Genomic DNA, 16108 nt, shown 5'->3' on the forward strand with positions numbered 1-16108 from the left:
TTACAAGTTACAACTTCATGTGTGTCGACAATGTGGTGTAGACGATATGGATGCTGTTGGCGATGTGTACACAACAATGATGATGAATATGTAATGTACGTGTCATGTTTGTTCATAGATGATGAAGGATGAGAAGATCTTATTCATCTAGAATAAGAATGTAAGTCAGTAAATAATTATTTTTAATTATGAAATATTTGAATTTGATAAAATTAATTACAAAAATCTAAACTAATTTTATATTTTTAAAAATAAATTTTATTTAATAATAAAATAAATACAAAATTATTTTTTATATATAACACAAAAAATTAGACATACTACTAGAAAAATTATTTTAGTGTTCATTTATTTTATTTTTAGCAGTATTAAATATAGTCACAAATATATTTATCGGCAATTAGATATTAGTCATTTTATCTTTTATTACTGATAAAAGGTTTCAACAACAATTATACAATTATTGATAAAATTTTTTTAATAATCGCAAAAAATATATAATTATCATTATAACTTATAATACTAACAACAGATATATAATTGTCGCAAAAATATAAATTAAATAAGATAATAATAGGTATTATGTTATTCCCATTAAAAATTTTCTACTAAAAATGATTTTTTATTGTAATGACATTAAATCAGTCAATATGCATTTTGTATTTGATCATATTGTATGTATATCAAAATTAAACTACTAAATCAACTATCGTATCAAATATATATTGAAAAAAAATTAAATAACACATTTATTTATATAAAAATATATAATGACTGATTTAATGTATATATAACATTTTATTTTATATGAATAACTGATTTAATAATTAAATTTTTGTGTACATATCGCCATAATTATTAAAAATATATACAAGCAAATTATATTCTTAGAAATAATTTATTTTCTATACGAAAATTGTTGGAGGCATTATTGCCATTTCCAGGAGATTGTGCATTTACTATGGTTGTTCAATTATAAATAAATAAATATGCTTCTCAGAATTTTCTCATTAACTCATTTTTCTTAGGAAAGACCAAATACCTACCATTTGTTATTGGTGCTTCTGGTTATTTTTAAATAATTTATTGGAGAAGAAAGGTTTTCAACTAAAAATATAATCTCTTTCTATTGAAAACACGCTTTAAATTGATAAAAGACAAAATAACAAATAAGTTCCTAATCGTTTCTGTTTATTACTTTATTCTAATGACAAATAATTTTCTCATTGAATTTAATTTAAAAATAATAATAATATTATATATCTAAGTCTTTTTATAAATTAGCCACAAAAAAAAGTCTTTTTATAAATTAAGTTTAATTAAATTAAATAATAAAATTTAAAATAATGTTAACTTTAACTAATTTTTGTTATATTAGATCAAGTTAATTAAACCTAATTAACAAAAAAAATTATATATATAACATTATTTTTAATTTAACTATAAATAGATCTGTAATTTCTATATCCGGAAGATATATAAATCCCTCTATATACCAAATTCAAACTATTATTTAAGAGATTTATATGTCTTCTATTTAAAAAAATGAAACACTTAATTATAATTTAATTTGGTAAGAGATTTTTTTTTAATAAAAACAAAGAAGTTATTTATTCGTTTCTCTTAAAATTTATGCTATGATCCATAAGCCATAGTTCATATTAACTCTTTATGCTTGAGTCTTGAGTTTGTATAACTTTAAAAACAATTATGTTTTCTCCTTTTTTTATCTTCAACACTTTATTTTTATATTCAACATTTGATAATATATACACCAAAAAACAATTTGGTCCCAATAAAATTTAGGGGAATGCTAGGGGGACAATGATTTTATTGAACAATATGAACAACAACCAATCAAATCAAAACACACTACACGTCTAATTTAACTCTCTAAATTTTAATATTAAAATAACCATCCGTACACTAGTAAAATGAACATCCGATATATCTATTGTTTATATTGTTTAATATTTTCATTGTTTACCTATACTTTTCCTAAAATTTATTGTTTACTTGTTTAGATAATTAAATCTGCCTATGACCTTGTACGTACATACGTCAGGTATGCACTTAATTAAGAAAATGGCGAGCTTATTCACCAAATTAATCACTACTAGCTACCTCACCATATTAAACTTGGCAAGTTTTTTAAGAGTAAGTATCTGAAATATTTTGCAATAGATTTATAGTTTTTTTTTAAAATAAAATACACAATAATTTTCTTAAAAATTGTTTATAAAATTTTCAAAAAAGAAAATATCAAATAAGTTTAAGAATTGAAATACTAGATTTTTAGATCTTTGAAATTATAATATTAGACATGTATTCTTTATTTCTTAAGAATCTATAAGTCCACCCACGCAATTTTTTCTTATGAATCTATAGATTCATCGCAAATTTCTTTTAAAAAAAATATTTAACACTTTATTTTATTTAACGACGTATGAATCCAATCCAAGATTATTTAAGAACCTATTTGTCTTATTTGTGTTTTAGAAAAACAAAATAAAATAAAAATTGAACATCGTCTTGGTCTCTTTTTTTATGTATCTGCTGAGTCGGTGAGCATGATCAGGATGTGGTTGATAATTTTTAAATTTTGCATGGTTGTTGGGCTGAAGAAAAGCGAACATAAAATTATATAAAAGTATAAGGAAAAAGTCCATCTTCATTCTACACAAACATATTGTATATTTGCACATCCATATAAAATTGAGAAAAAGAAATTGCATTCGTCTATTCTATTATCCAAATAATATTCTAATTAATAAAATGTTGTGAGGATAGGTGTTAGCCTACTAGGTGAAGGGGATGAAAAAAGAAATTGTATTTTTCTATTATCTATTATTAAAATTGAATTTTTTTAATTAATAGCATAATTAGCGTACAATATTTTTAAAGATATTTTTTGATTTATTTTATTTAATTTATTTAAATATATTAATTAATTAATAAATTATTTAATTTAATTAAAATCAATATCAAATTATTTAATATTTTATTTGATCGTATTAATTATAACTAATTAGTTATATTAATTATTTAATTTGATTAGAATAAATAAATTATTTTATGTTAATTTATATTAATTTTTTTGTCTTATATATTTTTATTAATAATTTTTAAAAATATTATAATTAATTATTTATTTAATTTAATTGAGATAAATATTAAATTATCTAATATTTTTTACCACATTAACTATAACTAATTAGTCATATTAATTATTTGTTTTGATTGGAATAAATGAATTCATTTATTTTAATTTACATTAATTCTTTTGTGTTATGTATTATTCATACCTTAATCCAAAACACAAAGTCATATACATTAAGTATAAGGACCCACCAAGGGCCTCCTCTTACTCGACCTCCTAAGAGGTTGGACACGACAAGAAAGCCCAATTTTACTTATTCAAACAAGTATCTGCCTCTCTAAATCTCTCCTACTACCTTTATCTTCACTCATAGATAGATCTCAACAAACTCCCAAAATAAAGGAAACGGATTTTATCCACCAACAAAGGTGGAATTACTCCAAAAAGGTGGTTATCAACTCTACCATAAATACACTGACACTAGTCAGGTATATTCACGTCCCAATCTACTAATAACCTACCCAAAATCCTTGCTAACTTAATCATCGGAGTCTCTTGCAGGTACCATCCCCACCTCCTCACGAAGAATTCAGACGGCAGCACCTCGGCACTAGCACAAGTCGGACGTTGTCTTAGAAGTAGTCTGGACCACACATTTAGGCCGAAATCACTATTTCAAGTAACCTCGGAACATTGGTACCGTTGCTAGGGACCTGAAAGTCTACATTCGAGTATGGTGGACAATCAATACGAAGATGGTCACACGGCGTCTGAGTCGGAACCAGAACACCACCATGACGACTTAACGTTAGCATTACCTCTACTTCGAGAAAGAACGAATACACCCCATGGAGAAGGAATGTCGGAAAACCCTCAACCACGGCAGATCCACTTAGAGATCTACCCGCCTGAAGACGAAGAAATCCAACGAAAATACTGGGATTAGTTCACGGCCACCGTGGGAGACTAGAGCAACTCGAACTGGAAGTTGAACAACAACGAGAAGCAGAACAAGAATTGTGAAGGGAGGTACGATAACAAAAAGAGCTAGAGGAAAAGCTTTTAAGGTTGGAGGCGGATCTCCGAAGATGGAACAATCAGACAGATAGGGAGGAAAGTCTTCTGGGAGGAGAAGATCCATTTGTTGAAGAGATCATGCGAGCCAAGGTTCCAAGAAATTTTAAAACTCCTGACATAGATCTCTACGACGGAACAACCGACCCAAAGCACCATCTCAGCAACTTCAAAAGTCATATGTACCTAGTCGATACTTTTGACGTGACTCATTGCAAAGCATTTCTGACAATTTTGACCAAAATCGTGATAAAGTGGTTTGATAATTTACCTCCCAGGTCGGTATCTTGCTTTGATAAATTGGCAAGGAAGTTCCTTATCCGGTTCTCATTTTAGAAAGACAAAGTGAAGCATGTTCTGAATTTGCTAGGGGTTAAACAAGAAGTCGGAGAGACACTCTGAGATTATATGGAAAGGTTCAACGAAGTATGCTTGGAAATACAAAGCTTACCTACTGAAGCAGTGATAATGGGAATTAGTTAATGGCCTTAAAGAAGGGCCATTCTCTCAATCCATATCCAAGCGACGCCCGACTTCCTTGTATGAAGTACAAGAACGGACAGAAAAATACAGCAACATGGAGAAAAATTTTCAACTTAGAGAGCCTCTCCCGAGGCCCCGTGATAAACCCATATTTTATGATGTATTTTGTGCTCAATTTAAGTGATTTATTCAATCTTTCACCCACTTATTCATGTAAATTGCATGATTTTACTTTTCCTTCCTTATTATGTGATATATGTAAAAAACATGTTTCCTATGCTTTAAAAATATTAAATTTAATTATCCTTTATTACCATTCGATGCCGTGATTTGTGTGTTAAGTATTTTCAGGTTTCATAGGGCAGGAATGGCTTAAAGGACAAAAAGGAAACATACAAAAATGGAAGAAAAGCACAAAAATGGAGTTTTGAAGAAAAGGCAGCGACACGAACGCATGGACGACGCGAACGCGTGACTAGCACTAAAATGCAGCGACACGAACGCGTAGATGACGCGGACGCGCGCCTTGAGCAGAACGCAATTGACGCGTACGCGTGACAAGGAAAACTCCCAGATGACGCGAACGCGTGACCCACGCGAACGCATGACAGACGCCGCGTATAAGAATCTGCAGAAAACGCCCCCAGCGATTTCTGGACCCTTTTTCGGCCCAAATCCAAGCCAGAAACACAGCATATAAGCTAGAGAATGGAGGAATCAAAAGATATACGTAGAACAACATTCATATTCACAATTTTAGGTTTTAGATGTAGTTGTTAGAGAGAGAGGTTCTCTCCTCTCTCTTAGGATTTAGGATTAGGATTTCTCTTATTTTAGGATTGCTTCTACAATCACAGGTTCAATGTTCCTTTAAATTTATTTTCTACTTTCATTTATTCCATTACTTTAATTGTCATTTATCTTTTCATTATTGATTTACAAACTTTCTATGTTAGGATTTGAATTTATGTTTAAATGCAATTTGAGGTATTTTAGATTAATGATTGTTTTATTCTGTTTATGAATGGTTTCAATTCAATTTAGATTTATTTTCCCCTTTGACTTTGGTTAAGTAATTAGCAACACTTGAGTTATCAGACTCAGCTATTGATTGAAATTAGAATTCTTTGCTGGTTAATTTGTACTCCAATAACTCTAGTCTTTCCATAGGAGTTGACTAGGACCTGAGGATCAAATTAATTTGTCCACTTGACTTTCCTTTGTTTAGCAAAGGTTAATTAAAGTGGGAGCAGAATCCAATTCTCTTCACACCTGATAAGGATAACTAGGATAGGACCTCAATTTCTCATACCTTGGAAAAGATTTTATTATTATTAATTTATTTTTCTTGTCATTTAAATTACTTGCCCCTTATTTTCAAAAACCCAAAAATATATCTTTCTACATAACCAATAATAGATCATACTGTCCTGCAACTCCTTGAGAAGACGACCCGAGGTTTGAATACTTCGGTTATAAATTTATTTGGATTTTGTTACTTGTGACAACCAAACTTTTGTAAGAAAGGAATTCTTGTCGGTCTAGAAGCTATACTTACAACGGAAATTTATTTGTGAAAATTCTAGATCGCGCGAGAGTTTCGTTCTTCACCCAGCCTACCCTACCCACCTTGGGAAAATGAGAAAGAAGCTAAGAAAAGAGAAGAGTACAACTTGAAAAAGTTTTGAAGGTACCATAATTACACTCCGCTCCAATTTTTTTTTTTGTAGACGTCTACACGGAGATATGTCATACTGAGAAGCTTCCACCTCCTCGCCCAATCAAACACCAAAAGGTAGAAAGTCGGACAGCATACTATGAGTATCACAAGCTTTATGGATATTCTACCAGAGGAAAAGAAAGAATGATGAAGATAGGGGAATGTCAAGAATGCCCCCCACAAACTCCCGACAACACATACACATGATTAATGGAGAATTTGTGGGAGGAGAAATTTCATAATCATCACAGAAAAGACATCTTAAAGAGGTGTACTAAGTCGGAGAAGATAACAAAACACCCGACTTACCATCCATCTCGTTCATTTAAAAAGATGCCCAAGGGGTAACGCTTAACCACGACAATCTAGTAGTGATAACAATGTTCCTCACCATTGCAAACCTCTATAGAACCCTAGTGGATCAAGGTAGCTCCGTAGATATACTATTTAAGCTCGCCTTCGACAAACTCGAGCTGGAAGAAATGGATCTAAAGGCGTACCCAGACAACCTCTTCGGGTTAGGGGCACGCAATTCGACCTCTTGGATTTATCTCCCTATATACTTCCTTCGGAAAGGGCACAAAGTCAAGGACGTTAAGCATCGACTATATCGTGCTCGACATCATGTCAACACACAACGCCCTAATAGGTTCCACCACTTTAAACCGACTTGCAACAGTTATTTTTACACCACACTTGTGTATGAAGTTTTTCACTACAGAAGGGATTTTCACCATAAAGGGAGATCAAAAGTTGGCACGAAAGTGTTCTAACAAAAGCCTTAATCTAAAAGGTAGCCCAGGAGGAAAAGAAGTCAACACTGTCGAGCTTGGTGGTGTTCGAATTCGGGAAGAGCTATGCCCTCAACTTGGAGGAAAGATAGAAGAAGTGCAAATCGGAGATCACCCTGAAAAGATGACGAATATAGGAGCTAACTTGGAATGAGGACTGAAAGCACAACTCATTGTCCACATATGAAGAAACTCCAATCTCTTCGCATAGATCTTGACTTGATGTCTCACAAGCTCACTGTCTACTTGGGTTCCAGACTTATTCAGCAAAAGCATCGAAAACTCGGGTCCAAAATGACACAGGTCGTGGAAGAACAAGTGTACGCGTTATTGGAAGCCGGATTCATAAGAGAGGTCAAGTATCCCTTATGGCTGACTAACGTGATTTTGGTAAAGAAATAAAATGGAAAGTGGAGAATGTGTGTCGACTATACCAACCTCAATAAAGCTTGCCTCAAAGACCCATACCCTCTCTTGAACATTGACACTCTGGTTGACTCGGCCTCAGGTTATCGATATTTGTCCTTCATGGATGCATACTTGAGATATAACCAAATCCCAATGTATAAACCGGACCAAGAAAAGACCTCTTTCATCATTCCTAAGGCTAACTATTGTTATGTAGTAATGCCTCTTGGATAAAATAATGACAGAGCCACATATCAACGACTGATGAACAAAGTGTTTTCCTCCATTTAGGAAAACTCATGAAAGTGTATGTGGACAATATGCTCGTCAAAACTAAAGACGACGTAGCTCTCTAGTTCGACCTTTTCGAGGTATTCTCCATAATAAAAAAGCATGAGATGAGATTAAACCCCTCAAAATGCATATTCGCAGTAGAGGTCGGGAAGTTCTTAGGTTTCATGCTAACTCAAAGAGGCATAGAGACAAACCCAAATATATATAAAATCATACTAAAGATGAAGAGCCCACCTTATCTCAAAAAAGTCCAACAACTAAATGAAAGGTTAACAGTACTATTTAAATTTTTGGCAGAATCAGCATTAAAATCTCTACTCTTATATTCAATCTTCAGAAAGGAATTTATATGTCTTCTATTTACAAAAACGAAAACTTACTTATATTATAACTTAATTTGGTAAGAGATTTTTTTATTTTTTAAATAAAAAACAAAGAAGTTATTTATTCGTTTCTCTTAAAATGTATGCTATGATCCATAAGCCATAGTTCATATTAACTCTTTATGCTTGAGTCTTCAGTTTGTATAACTTTAAAAACAATTATGTTTTTTTCTTTTTTTTTTTCTTCAACACTTTATTTTTATATTCAACATTTGATATATATATATATATATATATATATATATATATATACCAAAAAACATTTAAGAACCTATTTGTCTTATTTGTGTTTTAGAAAAATAAAATAAAATAAAAATTGAACATCGTCTTGGTCTTTTTATTTTTTTGGTCAAGGTCTTGGTCTCTTTTTTTTATGTATCTGCTGAGTCGGTGAACATGATCAGAATATGGTTGATAATTTTTAAATTTTGCATGGTTGTTGGGCTGAAGAAAAGCGAACATAAAACTATATAAAAGTATAAGGAAAAAGTCCATCTTCATTCTACACAAACATATTGTATATTTGCACATCCAAATAATATTGAGAAAAAGAAATTGCATTAGTCTATTATCTATTAAAAAGAAATTTCATTCGTCTACTCTATTATCCAAATAATATGCTAAATTAATAAAATATTGTGAGGATAGGTGTTAGCCTATTAGGTGAAAGGGTTGAAAAAAGAAATTGTATTTTTCTATTATCTATTATCTATTCTTAATTAGAATTGAGTTTCTTTAATTAATAGCATAATTAGCGTGAAATATTCTTAAAAGCATTTTTAATTTAATTTATTTGATTTATTTAAATATATTAATTAATTAATAAATTATTTTATTACAAGAAAAAATATCTATGTTGTGAGAGTGACGATTGAATAGAGATTTAACCATCTTTTTTCTTGATACGCTTTAAAAGTATGGCAAAAAGAATCAATGACCACATTTTTATGAAGGTGGCAACTGATCCGAGATTTGGCTATGCTTTTTTTGGCCACGCTTAAAAAGCATAGCCATAGAGAGGAAGCATGCATGCTTTCAAAGCGTGGCGATAGAATTTTGTTATAAGGACATTTTAAAAGCATGGCCATTTCCTACTACTCTTTTGGCACGCTTCAAAGGCATGGCCAAAAGGTTCCGGAAAAAAAATTCAACAAAGTCCCTTCAAAATTCTGAGTTACAATTTGCACAACACCATCTATCTACTTTTCCAAACTTTATCGTTCTGCTTCTTAAAATTGCCCTAACTCGTTCAGATATCCTTAAGCCCTCAACGAAATGACGATTAACCCTAACCTTGTCTTCATTATACAGGGCGTAAGAATCACGACTAATTAGCCGCTTAATTAAATTAAATTAATTGTCCAAATTAGGATCCAAAAATTTAGAATGTTAATTAGAAAGTTTAAATATGATTTTTGGATTCAGTAGATTTTTCTTAGTTGGAAAATGTAATTTTCTGCGAAATATTGCGTAAAAACATGTACTGGTAAATTAATCGGCAATACCAGCTTAAATGTGTCCAGTACTGTGTGAGAATGATAAAAACTATACAAAAACTTAGAAAAATAATTAAAGTTAAAAATCGGACGCTAATTTTAAAGGTTTGTCCTGAAATTGGGCCAAACAGGTCAAAAACGCTAACGGGTTAGACCGGACTCATGTTGGGCCCAATCCCAACACATATATACCCTTAAGTGAGGCTATTTAAGCCTAATAACCCTTCATAACTTAACATTACAGCTGCATAAAGTGAGAGAAGAAAGGGAGAGTGTCACTATTCATCCTCTACTTCCGGTGGCCATAATTTGAGCTACAGTGCTCCTATTTGCGTCCCGTTTATGGCTACGCGAAACTCTTGCCGAGCCCGTTAGTTTCATATAACCTGTGTTAGTAAGATTTTGAAATTTTTTTCCATTCTGAAGCCCTAAGAAATTCGAAATTTAAGATTTTTATTTTGAGTAAATTTTGTGTTTTCAATTGATTAAGTGGTCTCTAAAGTTGGGCTATTAGTGGTTTGTGCCCCAAACACCATCGGGAAAGGTAAGAAAATTTTTTACCCTTGTGAAATTATGTGGTTAGAAACCCTAGTTATTGATTTGTGGTAAATCAATATGTATAGTTTGGAAAAATTAAATTATTGATGCTTGTTGGAGTTGATTAGTGGATTGGTTGGTGATTGGAGGCTTGATTTGGACTGAAATTTGTGTTTTGTGCATATTGGGAATCGGCCAAGGTATAGTTTCGATTTTTCTATGTAATATGTAATATTTCTGGACACTTAGGCTAGTGGACCATAGGATAGGATTGAAATTGAATGTTAATAATTGTGATGTATGATGATTTTGATGATTATGATGATTATTTTGAATTATGATGTTGGGTGAAATAAAGATGTTTGTTGATGTCGATAAATGTTGAGGATAGTGAAATGATGCTTTGAGTTGTTGTATTGAGAATTGGAGGTATGTAAGTGAGAATTTTGGATGAAAATAGTGAAATTGTATGTTGATAGGTTGTGGAATGATTAGAGAGTATGTGGATAAAATTTAGATATATTAGGACTGGTTTGGATGTAAAGCAATTGGTTTTGAATCGAGAGATTTGGTAAAATTGAGTTTTTAATGATTTTGGTAAAAATAAATTTTTGGCCAACTTTGGCGGATTATATCTTGAGCTACAATTTTTGAAATTGATTGAATTTTGTATCAAATTAAAGTTAATTCAAAGAGATTTAAAATGGTATGGATTTCGTGGAAATCGGAATTTTGTAGAAAAAGATATGATCGTTGGAAGTTGGTGTCAAAAATATGAAATTATGTGATGTTGTAGAATTTGTGATTTTTGTTATGTGTGCCCACACACACTGTTGTGCGCGTGCTCTGAATAGGGGTCATGTTTTGACTTGTGCATACTGATGAGCGGATAATTTATACGCTTTTTGGCATTGTTTTTAGTATGTTTCTAGAAGGATCTAGTTACTTTTAGGGATGTTTTTATTAGTTTTTATGTTAAATTCACATTTCTGGACTTTACTACGAGTTTGTGTATTTTTCTGTGATTTCAGGTATTTTCTGGCTGAAATTGAGGGACTTGAGCAAAAATCAGATTCAGAGGTAGAAGAAGGACTGCTGATGCTGTTGGATTCTGACCTCCCTGCACTCAAAGTAGATTTTCTGGAGCTACAGAACTCAAAATGGCGCGCTTTCAATTGCGTTGGAAAGTAGACAACTAGGGCTTTCCAGAAATATATAATAGTCCATACTTTGGTCGAGTTTAGATGACGCAAATGGGCGTTGAACGCCAGTTCTACGCTGCAGTCTAGAGTTAAACGCCAAAAACACGTTACAACTTGGCGTTCAACTCCAGAAAGAGCCTCTGCACGTGTAACATTCAAGCTCAACCCAAGCACACACCAAGTGGGCCCCGAAAGTGGATTTATGCATCAATTACTTACTTCTGTAAACCCTACTAGCTAGTTTAGTATAAATAGGACCTTTTTACTATTGTATTAGACATCTTGGAACGTTTAGTTCTTAGATCATGGGGGCTGGCCATTCGGCCATGCCTGAACCTTTCACTTATGTATTTTCAATGGTAGAGTTTCTGCACTCCATAGATTAAGGTGTGGAGCTCTGCTATTCCTCATGATTTAATGCAAAGTACTACTGTTTTTCTATTCAATTCAACTTATTCCGCTTCTAAGATATACATTCGCTCCCAAGAACATGATGAATGTGATGATTATGTGACGCTCATCATCATTCTCACTTATGACGCGTGCCTGACAAACACTTCCGTTCTACAAGCAAACAAGCTAGAACGAATATCTCTTGGATATCTAATACAGGGAACCGAGTCCGAGTTATTAGTATCTTCGTAGTATAAGTTAGAACCCATGGATGACCATTCCTGAGATCCGGAAAGTCTAAACCTTGTCTATGGTATTCCGAGTAGGATCTGGGAAGGGATGGCTGTGACGAACTTCAAACTCGCGAGTGTTGGGCGTAGTGACAGACGCAAAAGGATAGTAAATCCTATTCCAGTATGATCGAGAACCTCCAGATGATTAGCCATGCTGTGACAGAGCATTTGGACCATTTTCACAGAGAGGATGGGATGTAGCCATTGACAACGGTGATGCCCTTGCAGAAAGCTTGCCATGGAAAGGAGTAGGACTGATTGGATGAAGACAGCGGGAAAGTAGAGAGTCAGAGGAACAAACGCATCTCTATACGCTTATCTGAAATTCTAACCAATGAATTACATAAGTATTTCTATCTTTTCTATTTATTTATTATTATTCGAAAACTCCATAACCATTTGATATCCGCCTGACTGAGATTTACAAGGTGACCATAGCTTGCTTCAAGCCGACAATCTCCGTGGGATCGACCCTTACTCACGTAAGGTTTTATTACTTGGACGACCCAGTGCACTTGCTGATTAGTTGTGCGAAGTTGTGAAGTTATGTTTGGACCATGGTATTGTGCACCAGTTTTTGGCGCCATTGCCAGGGAGAGAACGAGCAACAAATTTTACAACCTAATCTGAGTAACGATTTCGCATACCAAGTTTTTGGCGCCGTTGCCGGGGATTGTTCGAGTTTGGACAACTGACGGTTCATCGTGTTGCTCAGTGTAGGTAATTTTCTTTTTGTTTTATTTTCAAAAATTTTTCAAAAAAAAAAAAATCTCTTTCAAAAATTTCTCATCTGTTTTCGAAAATTATTCTAAAATTTTTTTAAGAATGAATTCTAGTGTTTCATGAAGCATGTTGAAGCCTGACTGGCTGTAAAGCCATGTCTAAATTCATTTGAACTGGAGCTTCCAACCCAACATTATCAAGAGTAAGCTGGTTGTTGCTAATCCACCTGCTGCTGTTCCTGATCCACCTGATTTACATGCTAAAGCTTGACTGGCTATTAAGCCATGTCTAACCCTCAGATTGGAGCTTTAGACTAAGAGTGCAAGATTCCTGGAATTCATATTAAAAATTTTGGAATCCTTATTTTTCTTTTTCACAAATAATTTTCTAAAAATACAAAAAAAATTATAAAATCATAAAAAATAAAAATATATTTTATGTTTCTTGTTTGAGTCTTGAGTCACTTTCAAGTTTGGTGTCAATTGCATTTTTTCAAAAAATTTTATGCATTTTTCGAAAACTCATGCATTCATAGTGTTCTTCACGATCTTCAAGTTGTTCCTGGCCAGTCTTCTTGTTTGATCTTGATGTTTTCTTATTTTGTGTCTTTTCTTGTTTTTCATGTGCATTCTTGCATTCATAGTGTCTATACATGAAAAATTTCTAAGTTTGGTGTCTTGCATGTTTTCTTTGCATCAAAAATTTTTCAAAAATATGTTCTTGATGTTCATCATGATCTTCAAAGTGTTCTTGGTGTTCATCTTGACATTCATAGTGTTCTTGCATGCATCATGTGTTTTGATTCATAATTTTCATGTTGTGAGTCATTTTTTATGTTTTTCTCTCTCATCATTAAAAATTCAAAAATAAAAAAATATCTTTCCCTTTTTCACTCATAAATTTCGAAAATTTGGATTGACTTTTTCAAAAAAATTTTAAAATTTAGTTGTTTCTTATGAGTCAAATCAAATTTTCAATTTAAAAATCTTATCTTTTTCAAAATCTTTTTCAAAAATCAAATCTTTTTAATTTTTTTTATTTATTTTCGAAAATTATAAAATATTTTTTAAAAATCTTTTTTTTATTTTATCTCATAATTTTCGAAAACATTATCAACAATTAATGTTTTGATTCAAAAATTCAAGTTTGTTACTTACTTGTTAAGAAAGATTCAAACTTTAAGTTCTAGAATCATATCTTGTGATTTCTTGTGAATCAAGTCATTTAATTGTGATTTTAAAAATCAAATCTTTTTCAAAACTAATTTCAAACATATCCTTTTCAAAAATTTGATTTTAAAATATATTTTCTAACTTCTTATCTTCTTATCTTTTCAAAATTGATTTTCAAATCTTTTTCAACTAACTAATTAACTTTTTGTTTGTTTCTTATCTCTTTCAAAACTACCTAACTAACTACCCCTCTCTAATTTTCGAAAATATCTCCCTCTTTTTCAAAAGTTCTTTTTAATTAACTAATTATTTTAATTTTTGATTTTAATTCGTTCCTAATTTTCGAAAATTACTAACATTTTTTCAAAAACTATTTTCAAAATTTAACTTTAAATTTTAATTTTTAATTTTCGAAAATCCTCTCACCTCTCATCTTCTTCTATTTATTTATTCATCTACTAACACTTCATCTCACCCAAATTCGAACCCCCTCTTCCATCTGTGTTCGAATTTTCTCTTCTTTCCTTCTTTACATTACATTCTTTTCTTCTTCTACGCACATAGGGGAACCTCTATACCTGGGCAAAAAGGATCCCTATTATTATTATTCTTATGTTCCCTCTTTTTCATATGAGCAGGAGCAAGGACAAGAACATTCTTGTTGAAGTAGATCCAGAACCTGAAAGGAATCTGAAAAGGAAACTAAGAGAAGCTAAAATACAACAATCCAGAGACAACCTTACAGAAATTTTCGAACATGAAGAGGAGATGGCAGCCGAAAATAATAATAATGCAAGGAGGATGCTTGGTGACTTTACTGCACCTAATTCCAATTTACATGGAAGAAGCATCTCCATCCCTGCCATTGGAGCAAACAACTTTGAGCTGAAACCTCAATTAGTTTCTCTGATGCAACAAAACTGCAAGTTTCATGGACTTCCATCTGAAGATCCTTTTTAGTTCTTAACTGAATTCTTGCAGATATGTGATACTATTAAGACTAATGGAGTAGATCCTGAAGTCTACAGGCTCATGCTTTTCCCTTTTGCTGTGAGAGACAGAGCTAGAATATGGTTGGACTCTCAACCTAAGGATAGCCTGAACTCTTGGGATAAGCTGGTCAAGGCTTTCTTAGCCAAGTTCTTTCCTCCTCAAAAGCTGAGTAAGCTTAGAGTGGATGTTCAAACCTTCAGAAAGAAAGAAGGTGAATCCCTCTATGAAGCTTGGGAGAGATACAAGGAACTGACCAAAAAGTGTCCTTCTGACATGCTTTCAGAATGGACCATCCTGGATATATTCTATGATGGTCTGTCTGAATTAGCTAAGATGTCACTGGATACTTCTACAGGTGGGTCCATTCACCTAAAGAAAACGCCTACAGAAGCTCAAGAACTCATTGACATGGTTGCTAACAACCAGTTTATGTACACTTCTGAGAGGAATCCAATGGGACGCCTCAGAAGAAGGGAATTCTTGAAATTGATACTCTGAATGCCATATTGGCTCAGAATAAAATATTGACTCAACAGGTCGATATGATTTCTCAGAGTCTGAATGGAGTGCAAGCTGCATCCAACAGTACTCAAGAGGCATCTTCTGAAGAAGAAGCTTATGATCCTGAGAGCCATGCAATAGCAGAGGTAAATTATATAGGTGAGCCTTATGGAAACACCTATAACCCCTCATGGAGACACCTATAACCCCTCATGGAGAAATCACCCAAATTTCTCATGGAAGGATCAACAAAAGCCTCAACAAGGCTTTAATAATGGTGGAAGAAACAGGTTTAACAGTAGTAAACCTTTTCCATCATCCACTTAGCAACAGACAGAGAATTCTGAGCAGAATCCATCTAGCTTATCAAATTTAGTCTCTGATCTATCTAAGGCCACTCTGAGTTTCATGAATGAAACAAGGTCCTCCATTAGAAACTTGGAGGCACAAGTAGGCCAGCTGAGTAAGAAGATCACTGAAACTTCTCCTAGTACTCTCCCAAGCAATACAGAAGAGAATCCAAAGAGAGAGTGCAAGGCCATTGA

At 32.7% G+C, this 16108-nt stretch overlaps 1 non-coding gene across 1 annotated transcript; it reads right to left on the bottom strand.

Annotated features, from left to right (window-relative positions):
• Positions 1-15233: 15233 nt before the first annotated feature.
• On the bottom strand, positions 15234-15341 carry LOC148545628 (small nucleolar RNA R71). Its single transcript, XR_015900407.1, has one exon. It is a non-coding gene; the product is annotated as a small nucleolar RNA R71 (small nucleolar RNA).
• Positions 15342-16108: the final 767 nt, after the last annotated feature.

Source organism: Arachis ipaensis, chromosome B9, assembly GCF_059453495.1.
Source record: "Arachis ipaensis isolate K30076 ecotype BB chromosome B9, ASM5945349v1, whole genome shotgun sequence".
Taxonomy (NCBI): domain Eukaryota; kingdom Viridiplantae; phylum Streptophyta; class Magnoliopsida; order Fabales; family Fabaceae; genus Arachis; species Arachis ipaensis.